At 32.4% G+C, this 19,762-nt stretch overlaps 1 protein-coding gene across 11 annotated transcripts in view; it reads right to left on the bottom strand.

Annotated features, from left to right (window-relative positions):
- The window catches only part of LOC132908706 (uncharacterized), a 159,325-nt gene that overhangs the window by 119,723 nt on the left and 19,840 nt on the right, over positions 1-19,762 (bottom strand). For 2 of the 11 annotated variants that reach the window (XM_060962945.1, XM_060962953.1), the window contains exon 1: positions 16,974-17,126. The exons of the other annotated variants lie outside the window; for them this stretch is intronic. The gene's annotated coding sequence lies outside the window, so the exon portion shown is untranslated. Of the gene's footprint in view, positions 1-16,973; positions 17,127-19,762 lie in introns of those variants that run through there. 11 annotated transcript variants of the gene reach the window in all.

Below are 19,762 nucleotides of genomic sequence, written 5' to 3'. Positions count from 1 at the left end.
TAGTACGCCAGTCGTTCCCGACTCAACCTGAGAATTAACCAAACCATGGAAATACAGTATTACATGATCATTTTAAAAAATTTTAGTTTGCAATATTCGCTGAATATAATCAAGCGATCAAAGGCAAATTCTTTGGAATCTCAAAAGTAGCGATCTATACATGTAATGGAATTCTATATACCGATCAAATACATACAAATACGATTTCTCCCTATATACGCACTTCCAAATTCTAAAAACTGAATATAAACTTTTAATCCTTTCAGTGTTAAAATCAAAAGAAGATAAGTTCATTAAAATCTCAAAGGATAGCGATAAATATAAATAGAGTTCCACTTATTCGCTGAATATACAACACAGTTCCATTTATCGACAAGCAAACCAATTTCATTGTACTAACAAATGAAATCTAACTATATCTACATCTTTTATGTATAACATAATTCATCGAACTCAAAATTCACGTTATACAAGACTATAACTAAATAAACTAAAAACTATAATAAACTAAACTAAACTAGATAATTAAATAAAATAACTTATAATACGATGTTATAGTACCTATGAAATATTATTTTATCCCACCGATAATTATTGTTACCTCTGTTTCATTCAACGATAATCATCATCCTTTTTTCGAAGATCTTAGTCGATAACCCTATAATTTCCGGCGTTATCGACGCCCTGTCACGAACAGATATCGAACAACCGATATCTCGTTGGAAACAGGCTTTTGCACAAATAAAAGGTGTACCAAATACACGATGGTAAGCGAAAACGGTGTGGTATTCTTCCAACTTGTTGCTCGATTCTTTCTCTCGTTGATTTAAGCGGTTACTCGAGAACGCAGCCACCGACAAATAGAATGCTTCTCTCCAATAAAATGTCTTTCACAACACGTTTGAAGGATAAAAAGAAAAGTACGATCAGTTACATTAGTTTGTACGAAGCTTTAAAGTTCAGAAGCTTTAACTGCGTCAATTAATCCTATGTTGGGTCACAAGAATATTGGTACACTTTCAGTTGTTGTCTTCGAACGACTGATATTCTTCCACGATACTAAAGTTTCAAAATCCAAATTGCCAACGATCAAGGTTTTTTCCTGTGATTTTCATTTGAAAAATATTGTTGAAGAAAGTTGAAATACATTGAACAAATGAAAAAGTATCTGCAGATGCCAGAGCATATTTCTGTTCTCGTGGAAAAAGCAAAATACGGATAACAGGTTTCTCGTCGAATTAGAAACAAGGATTTTTGTATCTTTAATTTTCATCATGTACAAACGAAGAAATTTTATTTTCGAAAATTAAATCCCGGCAAAAATGATTTTTGGAACCGTACAATCGAAGGTGCATACTAATGCAAGAACTATAAAATATGCTTCATAAATAACACTATAGAAGTGACTTTGAAAATAAACAACATATGGTCCGTTCATTTTCTTAATTGAACGTTGCTTTGCGCGTTACATTTGACTTCAAATTACTTCAGCTTTCATGTAACATTTTCTCAATTAATTTGTCTTTGCACCGTGGCGAACGCTTTATTATTACTTTGAAAGTTGATTAATTTGAGAGAACGTTTCATAGCAACATGGAGTTACCAATTCCATTAAAAAATGTTTCTCTGTCGAAGATTATGTAGCTTCAAAATATCTCTCGCTGTGCTTTATAGAATTTTTAAAAATTCCCACGATTTCAACATATGAAAATAAAATTAATAAATCTTTAAACCGGCAACATATCAAACTTGAATAACGTAAAAAGTAAACAAATATAGTATACTCTGTAATCTTTTTTGTGCTGTTAATATATAGAATGTACTGTAATCTCTCCATAGAGATATAAAATGTTTCGATAAAAAAGAAACAACAGGAAAAGCATCGAAACCATGGAAAATTTTAACGAACAATGTTTTCATCTCATATTTATTCTTCATAATTATAACCCAACAAAATCCACATGGAACGCCGTGTATGGTGAAAATTATTCAGAAACACAGAACGCAGAATTTCAAATTCAGTCGAGTAAACGCGACATTTTCGATCGAGTCAACGATTCTAAAAAACGACAATACATATCGGTTACAGAGACTGGACGTCAAATATTTAATTGCTGTAATGAAAGTTCGTTCGCGTAGAAATTTTTTCCCAGAAACTGCCCGCATCGACGCTCGAACTTGTTTCTAACTGAAAGCAAACAATGCGATGCGTTGTGATCTAAAACGATGGAAAAAGCGAAAATAAGCATTTTCATTCGTTTTCTTCTACTACATCCCTTTTTTAAATTTTGAAAGTAAAACTAATTAAAATCTTCTTTTTAATTTCCTTGGTATAAATTGAAGACTGCAGGAAGAAGATATAGTAAGGCAATTTTTTTTGATTTTCTAGCTTCAATTCTATTCAAAGGATAGAAGAAAACTTTCTACATTCCTAATATTTATAGTTGGGAAGAAGAATTGTTAAACTTTCGTGGGCGGCCCTTGTATACACAACAAAATTTCACTCATAAATCTCTGTGAAACGAATTTCTCTCCCAAAAAGTTCTTCCAAACCTTTATATAGAAATTTATAATGTATATCATGACATATATTATATATTAATATATATATATAGTAAAAGTTTCAAGAAATATGTTAGAAATTTTTCGCATCTTTTTGCGAATAACAAAAATTGAACATCGATATAAACGACCTAGTTCATCCATGGAACCTATGAGAATATATTTATCCACGGAGGGTCTTTTTAAAGTACTTTAAACCTGAGGATACAAACCTTTCAGACACAGCTCATAAATCTATAAAATATCACGATGTTTTTTGAATGTATTTTGAAATGTTCAAGAAAGTGGGAAAATACATATGTTAGATAATATTAAAGCCAAATAAAAGGGCAAGGACTAACAATAGAAAATTCCTTGGCAATATATTGAATTTTAGTACTGTTCCTCTGTAAAACGTGAAAAATGTAACCTACCACGATCTTCCTCCGCGATCTTCGATTGGAAGCAAAAGATTGCACAATAATATACAGCTTCGTTTTAAACGTTGTCAAATTAACGAATTCCTTTCGAAATCGTTATTCACAAGTTCTTTGAAAATTCCCCGTTTGCATAACTCGCGATATTTCAGGAGAATTTCCTCTTGAAAATGGAAGGGACAAATCTTCCAAAAGGAAACAAAAAATCCACTCATTTCTGAAAGGATTTGTCCTAAAGAAAGAAACAGCAGTTTCCAGTATGTTAAAAAAAAACCGTTTCTATTTTTCTTTCTTGCTTTCGCTTCTTTTTCCTCTTTTTTAATAAAAAGGGGGAATGTAGGATACGCTTAAGGGACGCGAAAACCTTGGAGTGCCCATCAGGGAATTTTTTAAAAACTGGAGAAGAGTAGTTACATCATTTGGAAGAGCAATTCCTTGTAACGAAAAAGGGAAGGCTTGAAAACCTTAAGGGAACCTCCTTGCAGGGAGGAGAAAACTGAAATTTTTCAAGGGTAGCTACTTTTGTCTGCGTGGAATTATGTAAATTGCAAAGTCTTAAGTTAAGAAGGATACGTGTACCACGATCGTTAATTTAAAATTTCTTCTCTTAAATTTTTGTATTTTCGCATATATTATTTACATTATAAACATACGTTTTTGATATGTGTTACAAGATACAGTAGAAAAATATATTCACGTAAGAATTTTATTGCGAGTATTCGAATATCTTTGTCTGTCACTATAAATATATAGGTATTGTAAATATCGAATTTATGTATCGTATTACAAAAGAAATATCAGCGCGAAACTTTTATATTTAGAATGCATTATTGAAAGGTATCAAAGAAAAGAAACATTACGATTATGCAAACAAACCGGGTCAAAATTTAAAAGTAAAATATCTCCGAACTCGAATGTATAATAATGAAATATTAAACATTTTCCTACTGAAATCTACAATTTAAATTATCTGAAAACCTAGTCAATTTTCTGATGAGCTTGTCGCCTCCATAATGTTTATCCATTACTCGTTCGACCTGTAGCATGCGATATTCTGTTACAAAAATATTATCTATTACCTGAAGAACTTTTTTCATAAATTTAATACTTTTCTTTATGTTCCTTTAATATATAAAATAAAGAATAGGTAATTAAATAATATCTAATGATAATAATATTCATTAATGGTATTAATGATAATTAGACCGTGGATTTTCATGCATTTATGAAAAATTTTAATTCGTAAATATATACAAAAGCATAAAGAGTATTCAATGTGAAGTATTTATTACAATATTTGATGAGTAAGATAGATCCTTATGTAGGTTACATTTCCTTAGCTACGTTAATAAGAATATGAAATTCCATAAAAATCTATAATCTAATGGTAATATTGGAAGCGTTTTTACTGATCGATATTAAGTTACTATCAATTATCTACTGTTAGAAATCGTAAATCGTCCTTCACCTTTTCCCAAGTTTTAAACAAACTTTTTAAACGATCCAATAATATTTAATACTCCTTCAATTCTCAAATAAACAATACCATGCACGATACAATCCAACAAATTTATCAGCCACAAGTTCCATAATGTTCCTGGAAATAAATTCACGTTCACACAACAATTCGCTTGTGTATCTTGCCTCGAGCATAACAGGTTTATCAAAAACTATGCAAACTAATTTCCCTGGTGAGACATGAGTGAGTGCATGACCCTCGTTTCTCATCTTATCGTCTCCAAAGTGGAAAAAAACTATACGTGCATGAACACCAATACTCGTAATAGTATAATCTTTGATATGATAATTTACCGAGCAGATTTCCATGTTCTATGTTCGTTCTATTTCGATTAAATTCCACTCGATGAGAGAGACATACGCGAACCATTCGAACGTCTTCTAAGGATCTATCCACGTGAATGAATCGTCCTATTTTTTATGTAGATTAAATGTTGAAATCCCTGCAAGCACGTACACGCTGGAATATCACAATGGAATCGTATGCCTGACGCTTTACAAGGTTCTTTATAAAAAAACCAAGCTCCATGAGATTTTACTGAACAGAATATCCAACGCTGGTATTTTGTAGAATATAATACGTATGATGTATGATAGAACTTTTTGCAAGCGAGTAAAAACGATTAAATATTGGAAAAGGGAGATTAATTTGAAAAATAGATGTAAAAGATAATTGTTTTAAAGAATAAAATGTATTTTGGTTAAGGCACGAAGAAGAGAGAAGAAAAGAATGTAGGATCCAAGGTTATTAGGGAACTTGTAACTGACATTACTTATTAGATGCATATTTTATACGTCAGCATAGTAACGTTGGAAGAATACTTTTTCGATGCAAAATGTAAAATGGAGATACAAAGTGTAACAAAATAAAATAAAAAACATAATAAGAAAATAAAAGGGTCTAAATTATGCTATCCTCAAACGAAACTTCAACCAACTTATTGTAACATTAACAACTAGAATTTTTATGCAAATTCGTACTTTCATAAATATAATGTAAAAGCTTTGTTTTACCTATTAAATATTATAACAAATGCTTAATATTCTAAGAATTATTAATCGATTTAAACCTTCCATAAGCTTCCCATAAATCCATGGAAAACCGCAATCTACTAATAGCTATATTTCTAAAAGTAATTAAGATATCGATAACCAACTAATTATTATAAAATGCAAATACCATATTCCTCTATCGATTGATTCTTGTGCTACAAACAATTTACTAGGATACGAACAGGGCGATTAAAAATATCTTGGTAAGCTGCCGAAGGAATTCGAGGAAAGGAAACTCTTTCAAGCGGTGGTTTTCCTTTGAACATGAAGAAACCACCACGATCTTTCTCTCGTCTTCTATTCTTCTCTCGTCAAACGTTCGTTTTCCTCCTTTCGACAGACCTCATTACGCAGGGGTTGAAACGTTCCGGTTTTTAAAAAAAGGGATTAAAAAGCTCAATCTGAAAGAAAGGAAAACGCGTAGCCGCTGGTCTACCAGTTGGAAAACAGTTTCTGAGTATGCCACTAAAACTAAGCGTTTCCTCCGCAGACGAAACGTTGAATAATTAAGCGAAGAACGCTTTGTTGTGGATCGCTCGGATCAGACTTGGAAAGCACTTTCAGCGACCGTGTTTCTGTCTCGCACTGAATAATAACGACGAGTAGATTGCGTATATTTATGCAAATTCATATTTCTATGAATATCATTAAATTAAGAAGATGGAACTAGATTGACGACTGTTTCATTTATTAACTATTATAACGAGTATTATATCTTTGATATATTTATATATTTCTTCTTATTATGCGCATTCTGTATATTTTTGTGCTTTCCCCTTAAATGCATAAAAATCCGCAGTCCAGTGACGAATAAACTAATATTTCTACCAACCCGTAAATTATTATATATTACAAAGTACCCGAATAAAAACGAAAACAGAGAACAGTAAAATGAAAAGTGAGAAAAGCCTTTGGAAAAATTGTCGATAACGCTGGAGAGAAACGAAAACACTTGGAATGGAAGATGAAAATAATTGGCTGGCGATGCAATAACGCGATGAAAATCGAAAAAAAGAAACTGGCTAAACGAGTGGAATGAAAGCGCTGTGAACGCTTGCTCCTTCACGGAGAAATAGTTCTCCTGTAAACTGAAATTATTGAACACGCGTCTGCTCGTTTCGCGGCGTAAATAAATACGAGAAGTTCGAAGAAGGAATATTCCATTCTAAACCGATACAACCTGTTTCTCAAACGTCCTACGTGCAAACAGACCCGATAGTAAGTCAGGTTAACGTATTACACAAAAGAAAATAAACTTTTCCTGTCCCTTTTCATTCTATTCTTGATTTCTCACTTCTTTTTCCCTTGTTTGAGTAGGTAAATATCAAGATGAGAAATACCAGAGAACTTAATAGACTATTTCATGCAGATTTTAACGAAACGAAACAAAAAGGATGCTTGAAAACTCGTTAGAATATTGTATGTCGTCGTGCGTAAAAAGTCTCTTAAATTTCTGCCATCTTCCACGTGTCTCGTATGCTAATCCTTTTTCCAGCGAGAGATGAAAGTAGAGGTAAAGGTTGAAATAAAAGAATCGCAATAAAAGGCAAAGGATATTCTCTTTATTCATGACAGTGCTTTTTTTCAGAGACCTTATGTATTCCACTTTTTCCAGATATAAGTATATAAGTATATACTCGTTTATGTAAAGCAACATTAAATGATGTCTTTCAATAGAATTGAGTATCGTCAGGAGTTAAAGAGGATATTGAGGAAGTCAAACGTGGCAGGATAATTTAAATTTTATCCAAAAAAAAAAATAAAAGATTGTAGTCGAAGGTATATTCCAAACACGTAGGAAAGTAACAAACTTTATTGAAAAAAGATTACTATAGAGTTCGTAAAATTAAATATTTTTCAATTATTTATAATGTAATAGAATTTATTACTTTTATTAAAATTATAATTATTAAATTATATCGTGTAAAAATGACTGATGTCGGATTTTTCTTTTGTACAATCACAAAATATTGTACGTCTAACATACTTTTAATAAAATGAATGTTAATTGCTACTCGAATTATATCTTTCATGTTAATAATAATAAAATCTACATCTTCTTTTTGCGCGCAAGCAATCTCAATTTAGAAAGCTAAATCAGAAACGCCAGAACTCTTTAACTACGAATTCTTAATCGTTATAAATTTACAAACTCTTAGCTCCTTCTATTATCAGTAACCCAAGAAACACGAATCAAACACGATTGGTCAGCATAAAAGAAAAGTCACCAAACAAAGCAGAAATCGTGTCACCAAGTCTATCCAAGTGCTATTACAAACGCAGCTGAAAGCTCTTATTATGCTATCACAAAGCAAAAACAAGCTGGATAATCATCAAAGTGGCTAGTCGGCAGAGAAAACTGATTCGTTACAAAGGGATTGTTTTTTCCACGCAATTCGATGATTACATTGTTTCAAAGGTTTCGACACTGACCAATAAAATTCTTGGCCAGTCACCGAACGAAGCAAAACCACCGATGAATGAAATAACTTTCGCCGCGTCTATAGAGACGCGAAATGAACAAACATTTTGCTTCTCGACGACAAAATGTGAAAAACCAGTGGCCAGGGAAACAAAGTTCAATAAAGGGTACAAAATGGAAGCGCTGGAGGAACGAGAGAGGTTGAAAAAGTACGGTGCAGAGGAACAATGGCATTGAGGAACAATTCATCCGTCAAATGAAACGGCGAGGGTGCCAAGGAGAATTTAATCAAGTAAATTTTGTTTAAGATTCCTCGAAACGTGACGTTTGTGCTTGTAACGGCTAAAGAGAGACGTTTATAGAAATTCATCATAATGGAGTTTATTATAATCTTTTGCATCCTTATTTTCTTCTTTTTTTTCTTTTTTATTAAAGGAATGTTTATCTAAAACACACGTATATTACGCTTGATATGGGGCGTGAAGTGAAGAAAATCAATGTAGAATTAACACGTGAGTTCAAAGGATTAAGTATCAATATAGTGTCATACAACGCGATTACATTAAACTAATTGTTACATAATTAATCAATAATCGATATTACTTGTTTCTGACATTAATCCGTAACTCAGAAGCTGTAATTAATCTTCGTCTAAAGGGCAGTACATTTTTATCAAACGGGTGTCACACCTAACTACATACGTTCTCATCCACTTACAACTACTCGTTCAATCTTTCTTCGTCAGATCACGAATGGTTCCTAATGGCTTTTTGCCATCCATCGAACGTCAAGTCGACGAAAACTAAAGACTACAGGGCCTTTTAGTACACTTTTAAAAATATTTTTCCCGGAAATGAAGTTAAAAGTTAAAATACACGAGACCTATTTATACGTGTTTGGTATAGTATCGGTATATTACTTTCTCGTGTAATGGAAATTAAAATAACGAAGAGATAAACTCAAATATAAACATTCTGAAGTTTATAAAGCGACATTCAAGTAATAAAAAGTTTTTGAAAAGATTGAAATGTTTATGATAATGTGGTGAATTTTTCTTCTTGAATTATGGAATTTTCTTTATGTCTCTGATTTTTCTTTATCGAGTTTGCGTAAAAACTATTTTATATATTCTGATGCATTATCTGTACATTGATAAAACAACATCTAAAATATTTTATTTACATTTCTCCATAATACTCTATATTCTATATTCTGTGTATTTTATACAATTTTTTACGTACGTTTAGTTTTTAATAGGCCAATAAGATGGATGAAAGGCAAAATATGGGAAGAAAGAAAGAAAGTAAAATAAAGTAAGGTAGCGAGTAAGGTAAGATATCGGGAGTTGATATTAATTAGTCTTATTAGTGAAAGTTTGAGGTTTTGAGTCTTTCTCTGCGGGAAGTTTCTATGTTAAAGAAGCGATGTAAATTTCGCATGAAATCCATGGAAGTTTGGCACCGAAGACAGAGTTTAATATTCATGAACACGGCGTATGCAAAAGTTTTAATTCGACAGTTAACTTCTCAGTAAATCCTTCCTCGACTTTTTGAGAGACGTATTGTCTTTGCCGACTTATATTTAAAACGGTAGAAAAGTGCAGATTGTTAAAAAGTTTTGCAACGTTCTTCGTTTCAATGTGTCATACGTTGATGTACTGCTTCAAGTTTTAATTCTTATCGAAGTAACTTCGAGTCGTGTATAGATATCTAACATTTAATGGCAAGACGTTTACAGAATCGAAACCACTTTCTCATATTTTGATATTTTATTCAAAAGTTATAAAATACATACGATATAAAATTCATAAAATATACACGAAGTTTCGTTACTCGCTGTATATTTAGAAATTAGAACTACTAACGATATTGTAAAAGTTTTAGAGACTTCGTATAATTGAGAATGTTCTACAAAATTTCATAACGCACGCGCAGTTCAAAATACACGAGAAATGGCTCGATCTTTCGTTTATATACCATTATCTGACAGCGAATTAGATCCTGAGCTTTACAGATAATGCTTTGCCACCTTGTCGTGTCGTAAACAGTTTTCGAGAGAAAACTTTGACAAGGTCATTGGGCTAATCCTCAACCACAGTACCTACCATAAGAAAGAACTCCGCTCAATCTGCACGAACAGTTCTCTGTTTCATTAAATGGCGTGTTCACGCGTTACTCGCATTGATCTAACACCGCAATTTTCCACATCCTTTCATCAAACCGGGGAAACAATAGTAACCGTGATGAATCGGACGACATATCTTGACGTCCGTGTGATTAATTTCGAAGAACGAAAATGTTGAAGAAAACCAGAGATTTTAGTTATCCTGAACTTCGAGTATTTAGGTCGAGATTATTTTCCTTTTTTGTTTTTATTTAACTATGCTTAAGTAACTGTAAATAAGTAAATAATTTTGTTCAAACCTTAATTTTTAATATATATCGAAACAAATATCTTTTTATAGTTGGTAGAAACATTTTATTTACTCGATGTACATACTTTTCTAAATAACGAACAGTAAGCTGAATAAGCCATGGAGAATTGAAAGTTATATTATTTTTTATGTTGACTTTGGAATTCATTTTTTGTGGTAAATGGATTCGTGGAAAGAAATCATCTTTTTCTTAAAAATTGATATCTACGTAATGAAATTGAAAAATTTACCAATAATGGAGTTGATCATTTTGGTTTTCAGGATACTCGTATAATGTCTGACCTTACTGTCTGGATCATAATGCAAGTCCCTATACATGTAATTTAGCAGAGATTCGTTCATCGCTCGAGATAAAACGTATCCATGATCGACGAACCATTGATACTCCACAATATGACATGAGACATCACGTCGACAACCATAGCGGTAGCACGACAACGAGTCAGCGATTCCCATTACGAGCCGGTTAAAGCCATTACTGGGTCGAGGTTCCGGAAGGAAAACACGCACCGGATAAAAATAGAGTAAACGATGGGTAGCGAGGCAAAGGCGGATGGAAAATGAAGGAAGGGATGAAAGAAGGAAACGGGAAGAAACTAGAGTCGATATTCGTTAGGGTGACCTGCAATGAAGCAGCAGCGGAAGAGTCGCTGGTTTTGCTCGCGAACGATGCATTAATCAGTTGAAGAACGACCAAGAGAAATCCATCGAAAAAGATATGGAAAAAATGTAGGGAAGATACGACGCAGTTGCAAAGATACGTAAAAAAGAAAAGAAAAAAGAAAGAATACTCGGAAAAAATCTAATGACAGATCTTTTAGAATGAAAAAAAGTGAGGAATTTTAACATTTATAGAACGAAGTTGAATACAGTGTCGAATTTAAAATATGAATTTAAATGTATATACTTATTAAAATACGTGAATTAATGATATATTGATGATAACTAGCACAGAATACTATAATAAGATTAAATTAATTTTTTAAAAATCGATATGCATGAACAGATCTGTATGAAAGGCAAGAAGAGAAATGAAACAATAGATTTATGCGTTCTTTGTCTTTCATACATTAAATTTTACAAAATTATGAATCATATAATTTCATTTATAAAAGTAAAAGAGGACTTTAAATCCTTAAAACCTCTCCAGTGCAAACGTATGTATCACGTAACCATACAACTTCATCTCATTTTGTCTAATGAAATTTCTTCCTGGCTTTTATTCTTAGATTATGGTTTGGCCTAGTTGCCTCTGCGTATATAAATATAATTTTTCTTCTAGACATAAAATGGCTGTTAGCAGTTTTCAGCTACAATTACAGTTACAGCTAGTTGCAGCTAATTTATCGTATTTTCAAAATGAGAAGCGTATACATTTGTAAAATACAATATTATTAATCTTTTGCAAGAAAAATTTCATATAGTTTAATTTAATGGTATATAACAGTAAATTTATGTTCAATGTGTAATTTAATATATAATTAACGTTTAATTTAAAATAAAGTACAAACACAGGTTGACCAGAAACATTGACAATCGCTGTATAAATGAAATCTGAAAAAAGCTCTTGTTTGCAACGATCAAATCAAATCCATTAATCCATCACAGATAATTGTCAGAGCAACATTTATTTAAATACCATTCCATCATCCCATAACACTACAACCATTTAACCGATTACATAGAATTTCAATTTATTTCGAAAGAATCGAAACTACTTTTATCTCGAACACTGAATCTCTCTACGATCGATAACCGATGTCCTATAAATTTTACGAAAAGATACAAATATCCCTAAAGCAGCTACAAAATAAACTATCAATTGAACAAAATTGAAACGAAGAACAAAAGAACACTGACAAACGTCCAAAAAGAAAAGAAAAATCTGCGCTTTCAAATTTTCCATCGATGCATAAAAGTTCGCAATCTATATTAAATAAATATCATAATATTTAATACACGAAACAAATCCCATTTTTCAGTTATATTCATAAAAATATGAAACTGCATAAAATCCGCAATTTATTTATCGTTACCATTGTATAGGGTTCTATCAGAAATATCCAACCGCCATTTCACTACCTTGCCATATTTTCAACAGATACCAAAAGAAAATCGTTCGAATTAGAAGAAAAAACAAAGAGAGAAAGCATATATATCTCCTGCAGAGAGACACGAACGAGAAAACCACGGAGAAGAGTAGCATAGAGAGGGTGGAAAGTGGATGGGAGCCGCGTCTGTCCAGGGATGATCCCGGCTGTGTCTATTTATACGGGCCAGGGGACCAGCGCAGCTACCTGTTGGCTGGCTGTGCACAGTGGGTAGCAGGGCGCGTTTCACTTCTCTGTATTGTACGATGCTATACAGTATACTACGGACGATAGGCAGGCTAGCTGGGCGCAACAGGGAATGCCTGTATAGCTGCGCGCGTATACATTATACACATATATAGTATACACACGTAGCAGGCGAAAGCGGATCGACGACGGGTAAAGCTAAAACTGGGTCAGCGGCTGGAGGAAAGTAGGTCGACTCAGAACGCCATGATAAAGCTTCGTCGCCGGTAGACGCGCAGTGTTCTCTTATGGGGGTGCGTCTCACTCACTGAAAATCCGTTGCACTTGCGCACACGTCACTCTCGGTTGATCGACGGCTTATTTTATGTTGAAAAGAGTATTATGAGAAGCTTCGGTGAAATGATGGAATGAAATTTTGAATAAATTATCAGTTATTCGAAACACATTGGAAAATGAATTAGTAATGTGTACTTAGAATTAATGGAGTGCTCGAAATGACAAATTTGTAATTTTATATAAAAAGATTTTATACTGGGTATGAATTGTTATTAATTTACATACTTATATAATACAGTCTGAATTATTATTTATTTCAAAAAGTTATATAGTTTAGTCATTTAACATGTTACAGCTTCGCTTTTTCTTCTTCTTTTTTTTTCTTTTCTTTTCTTTTCTTTTTTTTTTTAAGTTAAGTGTGACATATTAAATGAAATGGATACATCATTTTGCAGTTAGAATCTCTACACGCAATTTTCCCGAAACTGCATTTTCAGGAACAACGGCAATTGTTTAAAACTATAGTTACTAATTAATGAATAACCCGAAATAATCAAATGTAATCATTTACATTTCCAGTTAATCCAAGTCAAAGTGAATTTTCCAGTTAATTAAGACTAAAAGCAATCAAGCTCCCAGTTGGTTAAAATTAGAAACAATTTAGATTTCAATTAATCGAAGTCCAGTTTACCAACTTGTACTCAACTTTCCTTAGTAAATTTTCGCGTAACTACCACAGTATTGTACGAAATAATATTCTCTAACTATCCTAACCACTAGTTATTCCTTTTCTAATGATCAAAATGTTCTGAAGCGACCGAAATCGTTTACTTAACGTTGATTTTCTCAGAGATAAATCTTTCCACGGAACACAATTCGCAGACTTTTTACCAACTGATTTCTACCCTGGAGTGACATTTTCCCGTATGAGGTTCCATTTTCCTTTACGAAATAAGATCCTTTGGCATGGAACGTCACAGGAAACAGTTACAGTTTAATATGCTTCTCGTAATTTATTAATCAAACACTGATCATACGTTTAAAAGTTATACTAAGCTTTAACTACGAGGGCTTTGATCGGTTAAAAGACGTTAAAGCACAGTCTTTATGAAATATAAATTATATTTTTAAGCGTGTTTGAAGTACGGTTCGTATAAATCAGAAGTTCCATATATTCTAACCTAATTATGCAATTCATGAATTTAACAATTCATTTCAATAATTTGCGGGTCAAAGATTCAGTTCAAAGGAACCTATTAACCCATTTGCTTAAAATCTGGATAAAGGAATTAACTTAAATTGTGAAATCAATTTACAATATACATAATTTAGAACTACCTAATTTACTTGTTTCATTTTATTACAGAACATAGCACAATTCCCTCGTTTCTTCCCCTACGTTCACCCCTGCTGTACCGATAATCGTTTAAAAATCACCCTATATAATCGTGCATATTTAATCAACCGACCAGAGGCTGGTCGATGTTGCAGCACGACGCCTATTTTAAGATTAATTCTCCGCCGATGAAAATACGCGTGAAGGACGCGTCACGGCCTTCCATCGTTCTAATAAAACGCGACCGGTTCGTTTTTGCCTCGAACGGCTCCTGCACGGATCACCGATGTTTTCTCAACTTCCAGCCGCTGTTACGTGAACAGCCGTGAATAATCATCGAAACAATGCACCCTCTCGAGCGAATGACATCCAGGAAAGAGAAAGAAAGAAAGGATGAAAGATGAGGAAAAAAGTTACGATTCTATGGTAGATAACGGGTGGAGAAATCGAATTATTAATTAATTATCGAATTACCGATTTCTATAAATTGAAATTCATCGTTCATGCAGAATTTATAAGATGATTAGTAGTTATTAGTATATTTTTATGGACAAACTTAAACGAATCGAACCTAACAAAGATTTGTTTCACCTTCTACGTGCTACAACGATTACTTTTCTTTGGACATCGGGTATATATATTTCTGCATATTATGTGCGATAATGCTGGTTATATTATCAAGTAATACGCTTCTTGATACGATCCAGATGGAAAATTAAGCGAATATTTTACATGTTACAGTTTAATGCATTTAAAGTTAATATAATAATGCCGATATTAACTACGCAACTGTATCGATATTAATCTGATGACGTTCGTGCGCTGTTAGGTTGGTGTCAACCTTAAAATTCATCGAGAATGGGCCGAGTAGCTTGGAAGGCGCGTTAGTTGCAAAATCGATACGCATTCACCGGCTGTGTTTCGTTGCGAGTGGGTTTTATGTCTACATACACCCTAACTTTGCGACATTGAATGTAAAAATAGATGTGGGGCATATATGTAAAATTCTGGCGTGAATATCGTTAGGAGGGAAAAAATCTGAAGATGGATTATTTGGGGGTTGGGAGGTAAAAAAGTTGCGTTGCTGAATAAAGGTCGTAGAAATGAGAAAATACTAGGGTGTCCTTTTGATCTTCAGGGAATAAGTTTATATACAACATGTATGAAGTGTCGGGTATTATTCGAATAAATTCTTTTTTGCATTAAAAATAACAAATCAAAGTTTGTTCTGTTAATACCAATAATAATTTTATAATACTAAGTAAAATGTTCAATGTAATTTTAATTCCTTATTCATTTATTCGTCGTCTATTTTACAATTCTATTTATTCTTCTTTTCGAAGCTCGACCCGTTGGAAAAGACCAAGTGGGTGTTAGAAATTAATCAAAATGTTTAACGCAGGATAATTTGGAAAGTGCACATCGAAATGCTCTTTATCGAACTTTCGAATGGCAAAACGAATAATTGAAACTGCTCCGTAAATACGCTCGCACAGAAGTGCAGAATCTTAAATAATTTGATAGGTAAAGTTTTCCGTTCAACGGCGAGGAATTTATTAAGACCGTAAAATGGTTGATGAAAGGGAGCTCATGCGAACAACGAAGCATGGAACTTCAAATTGCGATTTATTATTTATCGTGAAAAGCTTTCGATTTACGATACAATTTCGTATCTTCAATTTATGTGCATCATGATTTCTGCATTTATGCTAAAATAATTCTCTAAGAAGTTGCTAAAGAAAAGGCTCTGATAGAATAAAGCACAGTGATGAACAAAACAAAGTTTCGAATGATACCAGCTTTTTTATAGTATTGATATGATATCGGTATTATATATGAATATCAGTGATATTTACATATTTTTGTATCATGTTAATAATGGTCATCTATCTTTGAATATATTATCAGTCATAAGTATTGCAATACATATATATTCTTTACCTTTACTGGGAAACTATATCAAATTTTATTTTACAAACAAAATAATAAATTCATAATAAAATAAATAGAAAATAAATACAATGAAAGACATTAAAATTTTTCTATCAGCAAATATCCCAATATAATAAGAAAAAGAAAAAAAATATATATATGTTATATTTGCTGATAGAAAAATTATGCATATATATATATATATGACTAATAATGTATATTAGCTTGTTCAGAAAGTTTAGAGCATTTTTTATAACTGTTATGCCCTGTATTAGATCTTGCTAAATTTGAACCAATTTCATTATTATGTAAATGATAAAAACAACTAAAGAGAAGTATTCAAGAATTGGTTAGAAACTTATAATAGGGGCACCAATCTATTTTATTCACTGAATGTAGTATAATCGTACTATATTTATTCTGATCTTCACAAATCTTATTCAATTGCAAAATAGTGAATATTTTAGAGATTCATGAAAGCTATTCGAAGTATAATTCGTTACCAAAAAAGACGAAAACTTTTCAAAGGTGGTTATATTATAGTCATTCAAAAATACGTACGTGTAAATCATTCATAAACTGTGAATTCTATGAGAATACGTTATTTTGAAATCTTTCACAGATATCGCTATGAACTTTCTGAACAGTGTAATGTTACATCTAATTAATCTTGTCAAACAAATCTCTGGTTCGTGAAACTAGAATAATGTTATTTCGCATGACTTACTCTTAGAAGACAACATGGAATAGGAAAGAAATTTCACACAGACAGTTGCTGCACTATAATTTGTACTCCACTCATTATTTCCACTGCAAATATACTGAGAAGAAAAGAATATTGCACAAAAGCTTGCTTGGAACGAAGTTCGAATTCAGTCTCGGACGCGTTACTGCGCAGTGCAGTTTCTGGCGTCCCAGTGGTGCCAATCTAAAATCGATGGACGAACAGTGCTAAGGGCGCGTGATTCAAACGTATTAATGTACAAGCTTACCGAAGTATTCAATTACCTGCAGACACTTTTTGCGAACGTATTATTTGTATCATACAAAACGTTTTGAAATTTTATTAACAGTCGACTACTATGAAGAAATTACTAAAATATTTAGTACAAGTATAGAATAGTAATTATACTTAATATATTAAAATATACATAGTAATGTCGCAGAGATTACAAAAGTATAAAAAGATATAACAATTATATATTATTTTATCTATTATTTATCCATTATATCATCCACTGCAATTGCAAAAAGTATCTTGTAACTTTTACATATATTTTAAGACTCGTTTCAAATTTTTTAAATTTGACAAGTTTCGTTTCAGCTAGTTTCAAGTTCTAAGCTCATATTTCTCTAAATCTTTATATTCTGTATCCACGTTGTAATCTCAGTAGCAATTTCATCCATTTTGATAGGTTTTCAACCAAAAAATTCTAAGCTATATAAATTTTAACTCGCATAATCCTTTCCAGTAGTGTATATCTTTAATCACTTATATATATATACCAATTGTATAACAAAAGATCAACGTTACGAGACCTATCCAACTGAAACAGGCGAAAATCTGCGGTTTAACGAACTTTCGACTTCATGCATCATATAGACATGGTACATTCACGATTCAGCGACTGTCGATTCGCTGAAGTCGTTCGATATTGTATTTAGCCGAGACAACGGACTAGTCTCCAAGTGTTCGAACACGGGGATGAGAGACCGGAAGTAGCGAAGTAGTGGAAGACTCGACAGGTTGGAGAGTTGGCAGAGACTACACAATGCGACTATTGTACGAGCAACTCCATTACAGCAAACATTCTCCTTCGTTGTTACATGGAAACAGAAAATGGAGGCAAGAAGGGAATGAAAAATTCAGAAAAGACTATAAGTGTTACTGTCATGCAAAGAAATTCGCCATAACCCTTGGATGATGAGATACGTGTCGATCTACACGAACTGTTTGATTGTACTATAAATAAACATTGTATTTCCACGCTAACTTTAATTCTCGTTTAAAATTATTACAAAATAATTTCATCTGAAATGTATCCTTTTTCCTATTAAATATAACTTTCCCCATTTATTTGGCAACTTATCAATTCTTAATGCAAAATAATTAGATATCTTACTTTGGTAAAAGGGCCTTGTTGTAAGGATTTAATTAAATAATAAACTCTAAACAGTTAGCCAAAGTCCGAATCTTTTATACTCTAATGTTCCAAATGAAATTATAATGCTTAAACGTTTTGATAATTTTCTAATGATTTCTCAAGTTTGCATAAATTCTGAGATACGTGTAGAAACGACAATTTTATAGAAATGAGGAACATGTTCCTCACATGTAGAAATTATAAAATAGTGAGTGGATCAATTTTCGATTTATGCAAATCGAATCTATTCGACATTTTTCAACTAACGTATGACGCAAACGATGCCCTCGATACTAAAAGTCGTGCGATACGCGCATTTCACGAAGCTTGCAAAGTAATCCGATCGTATGGACATCGATGTGAAACGTTGCTGTGGCGTTTCGACGATTACATTCTACGTAGTGGTACTTGACCCTATTGAGAATACTGGGAATTCGGAAATCCTCCCTCGAGATGACTGAAGAACTCCCAAATGAAACTTCTTTTCAATGGTAACGTAGAAATTGTATATTACAGTGCCCAATATCGTTAAAATAAAGTTAAATATTTGAAATTAAAAACTGTTAATAAATAATTCAAGTAATAATTTCTAAATATTTATTGAAGATAGTGTAGAGAGGGATAAACAGGGATAACAGAGATTATTTCATTTATTAATGATATAATATTAGCGAATTGACAAATAATAAATACTAGATTATACACTATTGTTGTACGAAAGCGACTTCTCTATAATATCACAATTTTAAGTTAAACAGAACAACAAACTTGTAAATCCACTTGCAGAACTGCTCTTATTTTATTATCAAACTTGTTCCTGTTATACGCTTAGAACTTTGTTGATAATATTAGTTCAATTGTCCGAAAGCCGAAAGTTGAGTTGGGAAATTAATCAAGAGTCAGGATTAAAGCTGAGACTCAAAAATTAGGAATAACAACATTGAATAGAAGTTTAATAATTGTATCGTTATTCTTCAATATAGTTTCATTATTTCATTTAACATTTCATGAAGCAAAACTCTTTGCAACCCAACATTTACATATTGTACATTACCTCTAAATATCAAAAGCGAAGTTCAACATGAAATTTCATTTGAGTTTTCAAATCCAATACACGAAATATTCAACACGACTTTTCTACATATAACAAACGCACGTTCAAACAAAAAAGAAACCCTTTAAAAAAGCAAATAAGAGTACAAATGTAGGAGATTATTAATGTAAACATTTTATATTTATTAATGCATCAGTCGTATCAAACTCCTTAAAGCCTCTGTTTTCGTGATGGCTATTCAAGCAGTGACCTCCCTTTCTTCGAGTTCCAGTAATATACGTATCGAAAAGTCGACGTGTCATCCTCACTTATTTTCGT

The sequence above is a fragment of the Bombus pascuorum genome, chromosome 7 (genome assembly GCF_905332965.1).
Source record: "Bombus pascuorum chromosome 7, iyBomPasc1.1, whole genome shotgun sequence".
Lineage (NCBI taxonomy): Eukaryota > Metazoa > Arthropoda > Insecta > Hymenoptera > Apidae > Bombus > Bombus pascuorum.
Note: the sequence above shows the minus strand (reverse complement) of the source record. Positions and strands in the feature narration are given on the sequence as shown.